General features: G+C 37.5%; 1 protein-coding gene across 12 annotated transcripts in view; it reads right to left on the bottom strand.

Moving 5' to 3' along the window:
• Magi2 (membrane associated guanylate kinase, WW and PDZ domain containing 2) overlaps window positions 1–12,968 on the bottom strand; it is a 1,272,989-nt gene that overhangs the window by 727,385 nt on the left and 532,636 nt on the right. The window lies entirely within an intron of this gene.

Below are 12,968 nucleotides of genomic sequence, written 5' to 3'. Positions count from 1 at the left end.
AGTGGCAAAACACCAGAGTGCATAGCCTCAATAGAATCAATAATTACCTATTGCAGAACTAGATTCAATAATGAGGAACTTTTTGCTCTTAGGCAAATAACTTTTCCCTTCTCTGCTTCAATGTCTCCGTCTTCCAACAGAAACTAAATGTAATAAATGTAGCAAATATTCCCCCTTCTCTCCTCCCAGGTGAGAGAAGGATGCCAACATGGCTATAGCCACTCCCACACAAAAGCAACTGGAAACAACTGGGCTAACCTAATACTTTGTTGAAGACAAGTTTATAGGCCAGGTCCTGGGCCTCTGCCCTAACGAATAAAATTGTCACTATGAGATTCCCTACTGCAAAGTGTTTGATACTCAATGGAGAGCTTGCCACTAATATAGGGAAGATATATAATCTCCTAGGAGAACTGCAAAGAAAAAATAGTTAATATCCATGAACTATTTTGAACACTCAGATAAAAACAATATTTGTAAAGTAAAATGATAAGTAATTCAAATGAGGATCAGCAAATATGTTGGGAACGGGCATCAGAAGGCTCATATGTGGCCTTTGGTGCTCTAACTGTGGATCTTAATTTCAAGATCATGATCCTATTGCTGTCTTAACTGAACAGGAACTTGGGGAAGAGCTCATATAGACCCACATGATCCCTGCTACTGAAGATAACATTGTTAATGCTCGGAATACAATATTGCAAAGTGAAAACTCCAGAATAAAAAAAAAAAATATCTCTCTGACCTCTCCAGGTCTCCTGATGCCTTTTTTCCACCCATACCACCCGCAAAACCAAGACCCAGAAATTGGAATTTCTCTTCCCCATAGCGAGTCATACAAACTAGAACCCCTTTAGTCCATAACAAACCATAAAGCCCAAATATATCAATCTAATCTTCTCCTGCCTTTCTGTGTGGGAGCTAGTCGTAAAGATCACTCCCTTTTGTCCAATCATATCTCTACATGGCTGCCCATGGGTCATCATATCTAATCATAGACACGTATAGGTCACCCCCTGGTCTTTGGTTCTTCAATCTAAAGGCTCACACATCATATAAGACTTGGATTAAATACATTTTTAATATTCTTTTGGAAGAGGGATAACAGCTATGGCCCTTTATGATGGGCAGGAAAAGAATCACCCCTTTCTTCCTTTACAGATTTTTATTTATTTTTTTAACTCTTACATAAATAGCCTCTTGCCTTCTGGAGAACCCTGTCAGTTGAGTGTCACATTTGCTGTTGGGTCTGGTCACTCCAGTTAAAAAGCACACAAACCTCTCCATAAACTCCATTCAGCCTAGATAAGAAATGAGAAACAACTATTCACTGCTCTTGTTTTATGTTTTAAAAACTTTACCTTGTATGGAAAGATCCTATTTAAGCTTTTAAAATAAAGTATATGCTAACTGGCTGCAAATTTAGCTTCAGTTTGTGCTATAAAAATTGGCATCCAAACATTGGACAGTAAAGGAAAAAAAACAAAAAAACCTTGCTTCAGAAAAGTAAGTCAGCTTAGACAAATTTAGGAAGATCTAAAATTCTGTAGTGTGAAAACAAAGAATTTCACTTTCTAGTCTCTTATAACCTAATTAGCTGCTCTTTCCCCTTTTATTTTTCCTCTCTAGTGCTGAATGTCTTAGTTTTGCATTTACTCAATCAGGTTTTGTTTTTCATCTACTTCACCCCTTGACTTTTCTTCTTTTGGTTATAGAGTAACTAACTTTCCTTGAATGTGCACAATGTTGCAGTGATAGAGAGGAAGACACACTACATCATATTAGATAATATGTGGGCTTTCACCCAAATACTAATTTATAGCAACTTTCAAGGCTCTTGCAATTCTAACAAAGAGGAATGATTGGATCTAGACTGAATATGTTTTATTATTAAAATCAAAGGTTCTTGATTTAAAGAGCCCTATTAAAGCTTACTAGTGACAGGACAGTTTTTTAAAAAAATAAAAATAAAAATAAATTAGCAAAAAATGTTATAGCAACTAACTCCAGCCAACTTTCTAAAATGTCTCTACTTCTACAGTGCTGACACCGACTAAAATAAATCTTTACTCCTGTACTCATTTATTCAAATAATATTCATTGAGTACTTCCTTTGTTTTAGGCACTATATTAAGCACCCAGGGGCACAAGACAAAACAGTTTGGATGCTTTCAGAAACTCCACAACTGTGTATCATTAGCATAAAATAGATACAGCAGCGCATTGTAACCAAGTGCTGTGGAAAGTCAGAAAAGGGAGAGAAATTCTCCTTAATGGGAGGTAGGACAGTTAAAGATAACAGGTGACACTCTAATTGAGGCTTTATGATGTTTTATAGAAAAGAAAAAGTCAGCAATTACAGGCAAAGAGACACCAAGAGCAGGATCTTGTGCAGTATGGTCTGGCTGGGCTACAGAGTGCTTGATGGTTTGAAAGGTAGATTGGAACAGACTGTGAAGGATTTTGACTGCTTTGCCGAAGTTATAGGCACTTTATGTAAAATGCAATAGCAAGTTATGAAAGTTTTTTGGATAGTAAATTATGTTTCACAAAGATTATTTTGGCAGCAATGTGAAGGGTAGATTAGGGTACTGTTTCTTTGACTTTCCTAATAAGAGTGAACTCAAGTGACAGTAAATACATGGAGTATACCCCAAATTATAGAAATCCAGGGATATCTATTTTCTTGGGGAATATCTATTTTTAGCAAGTGTCCTAAGCAATTTATCATCAGAAAATTTCTGGAAATGCTGGTGTGGTGGTGGTTTTTGACCATGGATGAATATTACAGTCACCTATGGACCGTTTGTGGGTAGGGTGGCGGGGGGAGTATCAGGGATTGAACTCAGGGGCACTTGGCCACATCATCAACCCTATTTTGTATTTTATTTAGAGACAGGATCTCCCTGAGTTTCTTAGTGCCTCACTTTTGAGGAGGCTGACTTTGAACTTGTGAACCTCCTGCCTCAGCCTCCCCAGCTGCTGGGATTATAGGCAAGTGCACCTATGCATGTTTTTAACCAATCAAATGCAACTACATCTCTATACCAATTTGATCAGAATATCTTGAGATAGAATCAGAAAGAGTTTAGTTTTTTAAGGTGGTTCCAATGTAGCCAAGGTTAGGAAACACTGGTTTGAAGAAAAGTGAGGTAGAAAGAAGACCATTTAGAAGCTGTTTTTTAGGTTGTTTAGTTAAAGCAACAGAATCCAGCTGGCCCAAGAAAAGTTGCATTCATAATACCAAATGTGATATGAAAAACAGTCGGAACACAGTACCACCACACCTAGCCTCATGGGAATTGGGGCTCACAGACCACTAGGATCCAAGAATCCCCTTCTATTTCTCAGAGGCTGCATAATCTCCTTTTCTTTGATTCTTTCTTTCTTTTTTTTTTTTTTTTAACCAGGTTCATTTTCTTGCATGTTTTCAAACGTGGCATCATTGGGAAAACATGGACCCCTCCGAGGGTCCCTGTACTCACTAAATAGGAAGTTTCCATTTTCATGTTCCCTGTGGTCAATCCTTGAGTCAGTTGCCAAAGACTGGATTAGTTGGGCTGGTGTCCTTAGTTTGCTGTTCATCCTATCAGTTACAGCTAAAATCATCATATGGCCCACATTCATTTTGCAAAGGTTCTGGGCAAAGATTTTCTGTGAAAGGGAACAGGCAAACAGACACACCTATGGGTGTTGCACACAGAAGTAATAATTCAAGCAAGAAATACTTAAAGTTTGAGTAAGCCAGTTTGGAAGATGAGAGACTCAACATCCCAGATGCTTTTCAGAGGTCAAACTTACAGAACCTAGAGACTAATTGAATATGAAGGAATGGAATAGAAAGAATCACAGCTGAGGAATAAATACATCATCCTCTACGATGTGGCAAATGCCATGTTAAAGTACAGATGCCACCAAGGGATCATCCATCTGACTAGTCAGTGAAGGATATATACCTGGTATTGAGCTTAAGAATTAAGAATTATATAGAAGCCTAAAGGTCAAAAGAAATACAAAAATCAAAGAAGATTAGACACATGAGGAGAGTTATATAACTCAGGATCATTTAGTGAGCCAAATGGAGACTTCTGCTTTTCACACTTAGGTTAGAGATTTTTACACAAAAGTGGAGAACACTTACCAGATTGAGATATGATGAATGTGCTATTTTGCACCATGAAATATTAAATTATGTACCCTGGTCTCTGCCATCTCATTCTTACACGAAATCTTTTGTCAGGCTGAGCCTGTCTACTCTGTCTGCTCACACCACAGTGTCTCTCTCAGGTGAGCCTTTGATTCCCCTTCTGCAATGGCCTCCCTGCTTCCTTTCTCCATCTGCATTTTATCTGTCTTTCAAGGACTCCCTGCTGACACAGTGCACAGGAATCCACCTCACTCTCTTAGAGTTTACACTTAAGGCACATGCTATTCCAACAAGAGCAGCAGGAGTGATAATATTAATAAAAGGCTCTCACATTAGTGCTAAGCGATTTAACTTTTTTAATTCTCACAATAACTCTACGAGGTACTATTATCATCATTTAACCACTGAGCAAAGTGAAGTCTAGAAAAACTAAATAGTTTGCCAAAGGTCAGGAAACTAGTAAATGGCAGTTTCCTGATCAAGACCCAAGGCAGGCTGTGCTGTAGGATTAACGTTATGACTTCTCCTTAATCATCTGGAACCCCAAATTTAGTAATTATTATACCAATAGATAATGCTGTTACTGCTCCGCTTTCAGCTCTGATACATACCCACTAAAGTTTCAGTTTCAAAAGCTGGACTCTGTCTCTGAAGTTAGAGCCATACTCTGTCATTTTTTTTTTTAAGCTATGTAACCAAAGGCAAGGCATCTAATCTCTCTGTGCCTCAGTGTCCAGACCTATCTTACAGTTTCACCATGATGCCCAAAAGAGAATCCATGTTTAGCACTTAGTACCAATGCTAGGATCTATCACATATTCAATTGTTCATTTATTTATTTTACCATTACTGTTGTTGTTACCAAGTCAGAAGCAAAATTTCTGTGAATAACTATGAGATTATCTTCTCAGCCAGAGATATTAGGGTGACAAGCACCTTATTAAATGTAGTTTATATAATTTTTAGTCATTCTAGTCTACAGAGCTACTTTATTGGTCAAATTAGGAAGCTTCACCAACTACTATTCCTCTAGTTATGAACTACACATATTGGTTCATTATTAGACCCATAGTGTGTATGATCTTTTGACATATAGCAAAAAGTAGAAATTGCATAATTTCCAAGAAAACTTGCACTTAAATTTTAACAATAAGCTAACTATTAATTCTTCTTAAAAATAATTATACCTGTATTAACTATGAAAGATTGCCTTTTTTCTAATTAAATATTTCCCATATTTCCATGAAACATTTTCATACATTCTGAAATATATTTACAAGCAAACAACATTTCTTAAGTGTATTTTTAGTATAAATATGATATATTTTTATGGAATCAAAGGCAAATTCATTATGTATCTTTTCTGACAAGGGGAAAAGAATTTCTGCACAATGATAAGTAACATATTTTATAATATAGACAACCTCAAGAAAATTATCTTCTCTTTTTAATACAATAGATTGTTAGTCCTGATGGGTAAAGATCCTATTATTGGTATTTTGTATGACTGTGGACTAAAGGATCTCTGTGGTTTATTGTTGATCACTGGGTGTGTACATAGGTTACTTTTGGATTAGCAGATAGAGTCAGTGTTCACAGAGCCTGAATCTGTGAAAAATTTTCCTGTCTCATAGGGTACATGACAATTTTAATCAGAAATAACTTCCTTCTTTTAGACTGTTTATGTCAAGTTAATGAATTTTCAGTCACTGTCAGAAGTATGCTGCTCTACTTGAAGATAGTTATATGTATGTGCATGCATGCATAATTATCATAGGGAATGGTTTGATTATCCCATTCTAAGAGAAGAAAAGCAAAAAAGCAGAAAATTCATGCTTTGGGTTTTTCTTTAGTTTGACTAACCAGCCATAGCAGGTGCTTTAAGAAAAGCCTTTAAATATATTCCAATTCCAAAGACACAGGGCTTTAGCAATTCTTATTTCACCATCTCCTAGTTGTGAGGCATTAGATAAATAACTCATATGAAACACAGGATGAGTTATCAGGCATTAACCTCAGGCATTAACTGAAATAATGCATGTGAAGTACTCAGCATGGTGCCTGGCACACCATCATCAACACCACCATAATGACCAACACCATCTTCACCATCATTATCATCACCACTGCTATCACTATCACCCTCATTACCACCATCATCACAACCACTACAATCACACACCAGTCACCATCACCTCTGTTACTAGCATCATTATCTTCGCACCTACTATCACCATCACCATTATCATCCTCCTCACAGCTAACACTTGTCAAGTACTAGACAGTGCACTGAATGATATACAGAAAGTGCTAGCTTCCATCATAATTTTAAGTATTTTCTTTTACCGGCTTTTGGCTCATGGAATTGCATATTCCAAGCCAATTACCTTGATATAAAATACACCATCATGTTCTAATGAGACCCAGTCAAAGTAAAAGCTTACACATAAATACTTTTTAGTACATAAAGTTAAAAAGAACATAAAATGCTTCCTTCTTCATTAGTCTTTCTTCCCCCCCAAAAAATCGCAGGATAAGACCTGGAATGCAGAGGGTCCTCCTTGACTTACTTCCTGCCCTGAAAGTAATTCGTTATGTATTAACAATCCATAAGAGAGTAAGATCATGCACAGGGAAGGTCCTCCTTAGATAGTTTCTAAGTCCTCTGAAGGCAATTCATCATGCATTAACAAGCCACGTGGGGAAATGCTTCATGACTGATCAAGCTAAAGTACAAGGAAGAGCGCTTGCTGTACTGAGTGGGCATAACTAAATTCCATTGTTGACAGCTGTCCTTTATGGATTTGCATTTCTGATCTCATAATGAGTCATCTCGGTTCTGACTTCTACCAACTAGGCTGAATTGTGATCTTTTATTTTTTCCAGAGGCCTATGCTTCTCTATACCCCTTGATCTACATTCCTTTGTGAATATAAATGGTGCAAATGTGAGGTCTCCTGCTTTCTGAGATGAACTTGCTAGAGCTCAGCCTAGACAAACTTTTGAAGGGAGAGCAGTATGTTACCTCTACCTTTCACCTTCTTTTTCTTTGCTCTTTAATCCATTCAGTTAGGACTTGCAGAGTTCTTCCTGTTATTGACTCACCTTATAACAAACCTAATATTTAGCAGGAAACACTGTGCAAATTAGTGTATGATACCTAAAGTAGGGATACCTTTGTCTTAGCAACTTTGGATAGTTTGTCTCATCTTTAAAAATGAAAATATTCCTTAGAAGTAGACACTCAAGCCTGGCCCAGAGGCACATGCCTGTAATCCCAGCTACAGGGAGGTCAAGACAGAAGGATCATAAGTTTGAGACCAACATCAGCCACTTAGCAAGACCCTCCATATAAAAAATAAAAAAGTCGGGGGCAGGGGATATAGCTGAGTTAGTAGAGTTCTTGCCTCACATATACAAGGCCCTGGGTTCAATCCCCAACATAAATAAATAAATAAATGTTAGGGATATAGCTCAGTGGTAAAGCATCCCTGGGTTTAATCCCCAGTACCAATAATAATGGTAATAATAATAATTATAATTGTACACATAGAAACTAAAAGTAATTTCTATGGTATCTCCTTAAATGTGTCTATTTAAGGAAATTAACTAGGCATATTTCTCATAAATTTCAATTTCTAATCAGAATAAAGGAAATGAATACATAGAATGGAAGCTATAGACTTTTACCTGACCAACCTAGCTTTGGGGAAAGGGGAGAGAAAAAGACACGTTAGTTTTGAATTGTAACTTCACCCACAGACTGAATGTGTGACTCTGGGCAAGGTAGCTTAATCCTCTTAAACCTTAAGTTCTCATCCACAAAATAGAGAATATGATATTATTAAACTCTTGGGTGTATTGTGAAAAATAAAGGTAATCATGGAGTCGATAGTACAGAACCTGGAACATAACAGTCTCTCAGGAAATAGGACTTCCCTTTGCCTTCCCTAAGGAGTCATTCACCCACTGAACAGGTGTTTCTCCAGGCTTGATCATCTTCCCTGGGTCACCTGATCTGCTCACATCTCCTTAGTTCATCTGACATCTGCATGAAAGTCTGTCAGCATCAGAACCCCACTATTCAAGTAAGATGTGTTCTTGGAGAGGATTATTTTAGTCAGGGAATATACTTTCCCTAAGGAAACAGCAAATTTAATAAAGTCAAAATCAAATTTAATTAGATTGCGAGAGGAAGAAGGGAAATATAAAGAGAGAGCACAGAAAAGAGAGAAGAGGGAAAAGAAATAGTTTCCTATTCTACCTAGAGGCCATGGGAGAGTAAAGGGAGGTCTGATCCAACTCCACTAGGATTCAGGAGTCCTGGTCTTGTATAACTCACTTATTGTCGATGACCTTCTCTATGAAATAGACATTGAACTTTATCAAGATTTCATGCAGCTCATAGATTTCAGTTACCTGAAATTAACAAGTGAAACCTTTCTGGAGGACCTTTCAACACCAAACCCCATCAGTCCATGATAATGACAAGGGTGAACTCCCATTGAATCAACCTGAGTCTGTGTCAGCCATGGCTAGGTGCTATACCCACATCATCCCATTTAATCACCATGGTAGCACTACTATCCCCACTTTAGAAAGAGAGAACCCTTGACTCAGAGAGCTTTAGAGACTTTTCCAAGGTCAAAAAAAACCCAAAGGGACAGGACTAATAATACCTTTGAATACAAAGCCCCAGGTACTTTTTCTTGTACCATGCTGCCACCCTCTGGGACAGAAATTTGGAACAAAGCTATTAAGAAATTAAACCTTAATTAAATGACTCTGTAATGATATTTTAGATAAATGTGAACAATCCTGCAATATTCATGAAAACTTGAAGGAAAAAACCAAACTGCCTGTCATGGCAGAGAAGCGCTACTTCATGCTTGATGTCTGGCTGGAAAAAACAAATAAGTGAGCAAACCGACTTGTAGCATTTGTGAATTTTGCACTCCTGGCTGATTGCAAGCTATCAAGGTAACGTTACTGAACAGAATTGGGAAGAGATGTGCACAAATGACTGTCTCAAACCATGACAAGCCGTGTCCAGCCCACCCCTGTGCATGTGTAGGTTTATTAGTATCTGGATTTGTGTGTTTTCATCAGAAAATAAAAAAGTAAACCATTAGTCTAATTATCTTTAAATTCAGTAACAGTATTTATGAGTGTCAAATGTCTCATTTATGCCCTAATCTTTTTTTGCAAATTATACATATTTCGAGTCTACCTCTTTAAGTTTCCAAATATAACTGTCAATAATCCCAGTGTGTAAGAGAAAACAAAACCCTGACTCCAATTTCCAATCTTGACCTCATTTTCTTCCCTACACTGGATGGTTCCTACGTCACTTCTGAATGAATATTTTTCAAGATTATGTATGAGATGAGTGAAGTTTTCAAGCCACCCAAGGCAGAGTTCTTCCAATAAACCAGCAGGTGACAATTGTAGTATTTGTCAGTTCTGTCTCAGCAAAGGGTCATGAGGGAAATCTGAACAGAAAAGGAAAACAAAATTATCTAATGGCCCCGAATTCCTCAGCTTCTTAAAGTGCCATTAACTGCTTGAATTCCTCCAGAATAAAAGTAAGGTGACTGACAAGATTGTGGAGAAATTGAAGGCATAATTTACATGACTTGCACCTTGAGCAAGTGGTGGCATTGTCATTTGTGTAGACTGACTCAGAAAAGATATTCAGATGGATTGTTTGGGAAATGAATTCTGATTACGGAGGCAATTTATTTCATCTTACTCATTTCTTGGTGATTGTGAGATACAGAAGTAAGAACACAGCAGAGGGTTAAACACGAAGTGTTTGCTATGTAAGAACATTTGCACAAATGCTTGAATTATTGCCTACAGAAATGTGCAGAAATTTCTTCCATCTAAAAATAAAGGGAAAAATAGAGAAAAGATGCTTATTTAGTGTCACTGATATTTAGAGGAGAATGGGATCTGAATTGAGGAACAACTTGCCTTTCAAAAATTATGATAAAAGGGAAAGAAAAATAACTCTAAATATTTAATTATTACTTACAGCACAATATTCTTGAATCTGAGAGGGATAGTTGCATAGTAAAAATTACATTAGGAAGTTAAAATAAGAAATAATGCTTTTATAATAGAAGAAATGATTTTTTTTAGGACTAAATTAGAATAAAGATGTTAACATTATAATCCTATTAGTTTAGCAGGCACCAAAACAGATCACTGAAATAAACTGGAAATTACAGACAATGGAGAATTTTCTCTTTTAAAATTTTTTGAACACAATGTAAATATCCTCCTTCAATTCTCTCTCTTCCCCTCTCCCTCCCTCCCTCCCCCCCTCTCTGTTTTCACTAATACAAATGTAAGTTGCAGTAACCCCTTGATATTTCTTCTTGTGAAAAAACTTTCTCCTAAGAGTTTTATAAATTGGACTTGATGGCCCACACCTGTAATCCCAGTGGCTCAGGAAGCTGAGGTAAGAGGATCCAAGTTCAAAGTGAGCCTCAGCAACTTAGGAAAGTCCTTTCCCTCAATGAAATATAAAAAGGGCAGGGGATGTAGCTCAAAAAAAAAAGAGTTATCTAAAATTTAGTGTCTTAGTTTTAGACAACTTCATAAATGATATAAATGTAAAATTAAAATAAAAACATGATTGAGATTTTTTTTTCAAAATCTTAGAAGGTTTCTAAAATGTAGACTGTTAACTTAAGAGTTCATATCTAATAGTGCTAAAAAAATAGCACAAAAGTAAGTCAGAAATTAGTTTTCTCTAACTCAGTATTCACAATTGCATGATAACTTGCAAGAGGCCAGTTGGGGAAGGAGGCCAGGAAAGATGGTCAACAGAGTTTAGCACACAAGCAGACTACAAGGTTCTATGGTAAAACTCTTGAGAGAATTTAGTTCCCAGCTTTGTCTAATGGGTCTCTGTTGAGAGCCATGGCCAGGTCAAGATGGTGCCTGGCATTTTGCCAGAAGGAGCGGTTCCTGCTGCCTTGGGTGCCTGCTATTTTTGAGTTCTCGAGGAGAGTTACCGTGGGTTGGTTGAGTTCCGATTGGGCTCTCTGGAGTTCCTAGAGAGTTTGCGTGGGTGGAGTTTGTGGGTTGAGTTCTGGTTGAGTGCTCCCAAAGTTCCCAAAGTTCCGGTGGAGCTCTAGGGGGAGTTCCTGGAGAGTTCCCGTGGGCTGCAAGCCGAGTGGGTTCTAAAAATAAAGTTCCTTCCTGCTTGAATCTTCAAGTGGCTCCTGATTTGTACCCAGCCAGACTGCTTCTTCCAACCCTACATCCTTGTTCCAACCCTACATCACCTACCACAGGATTCCTACAATCAGTGATGGGTTAGTCCTTTGATGAAGAGGTGAGAAAGAAAGGAGTTTGAGAATATTTTGAGTTTATGGACTTTAAGAGAAATAGCTACTGAGGTCAAATCTGGGAAGTTAGATTAAGGAATTAGCCAATCTTAATAGAGTGAAGAGGTAGGCATGGGTGATATTGGCCAAGAAGGGACAATAAGAAGAAAGAAACACCAATAATTGAGGAGGTTAAAAAAAAAAAAAGGTTTGGAGCCATTAAATGACATTAAAAAACAAAAACAAACAAACAAACAACAAACAAACAAACAAACAAAAAAACCAAAACCCTGCCAGGTAAAAAGAAAATAAAGAGTGGTGGTGACCAAGAGTGTCACAGCAGACTGCCTGTGAATGGAGCAGATATGGCTGGGAAAGGCTGATGGAGGTGGCACTGAAGGGCTTTTGTGTAAACTTGGAAGGTACTAAGCAGGTCACTGATGTGGGACTGGAAGGAGAGAAAGTGGAACCATAAATATACCAGTGGCTTCCAAGCCTGATTCTTTTTCAGAACCCTCTTGGGAGTCTTAAAAATATATATTCTTAGACGCCATCCCTTAAAATTCTGATTTGGCAAATGAGATTCCTTATGCATTTCTTGAGTTTTGACAATACTGTAACATAATTCTATTATATTATAAAATGTCTGTGTTTTTATTTTAATTGTCCTATTAGTCTTGAAGGATCTTGAAAGTAATTCCCTCATTCCTAATGCTTCTAAATGTTCCACTGTACCTAACAAAGAGCCGGAGATAAATATTAGGTGTTCACTAAAACCTGAGGTTTTATTAGTCTTTTTAATACTGCCCTTCAAGCTAAATCAATTTTCATGAATATAGAGTCTTAGGCACATCACTGAATAAAGCTTTGAGTGTCTTTTTTAGGGGTCGGGGTACTGGTGAATAAACCCAGCGAAGATTGCAATATCTTAATAACCAAACAGCCTTTCATGGTAAAATGAAATCTAAGGGGTGTCCTGAAATGACAGCAGCAGAAAAAGGAGTGTTTTCCAGAATGATTCATGACATAAAGCCATGTCAGATTTGTTTATGGAAGATATTGACGTGGAGATGGTTAAATGTGTCTCTGAAAGTGTATGTGTATTCACTTGATGAGAAAGAGCATAATTATAGTAGTCCCTTGGTAGCCTGTTCACTTTACAGTGCTATTTTGGAAACAGTAAGTTTTTTAATTGGTTACTTGTGTTTTTGGAAGGAAATTCCACTGTATAGCGCTAGAGCTTTGCCCCCTATGGATTTTCTCCATTGGAATTCAATAAAGTGTAATTGAATTACAATGGGTGAATCCACAAGGTGTCAATTGCCCATTCTCAGCTAAGACCCTTTCCTTTCCCCAGGCAACCACACCTCCCAGTGCTGAGTCCCTGGCCCAGGTTTTCAGAGAGCAGCTGTGTGTGGAAACACCTGTGCCCATTGTTAAATAACAAAATAACTACTGTAGTGGAATAATTTTAGGAAATG

This window comes from Ictidomys tridecemlineatus, chromosome 2 (assembly GCF_052094955.1).
Source record: "Ictidomys tridecemlineatus isolate mIctTri1 chromosome 2, mIctTri1.hap1, whole genome shotgun sequence".
Taxonomy (NCBI): Eukaryota; Metazoa; Chordata; class Mammalia; order Rodentia; family Sciuridae; genus Ictidomys; species Ictidomys tridecemlineatus.
This window is presented reverse-complemented; position numbering and strand designations above follow the sequence as displayed.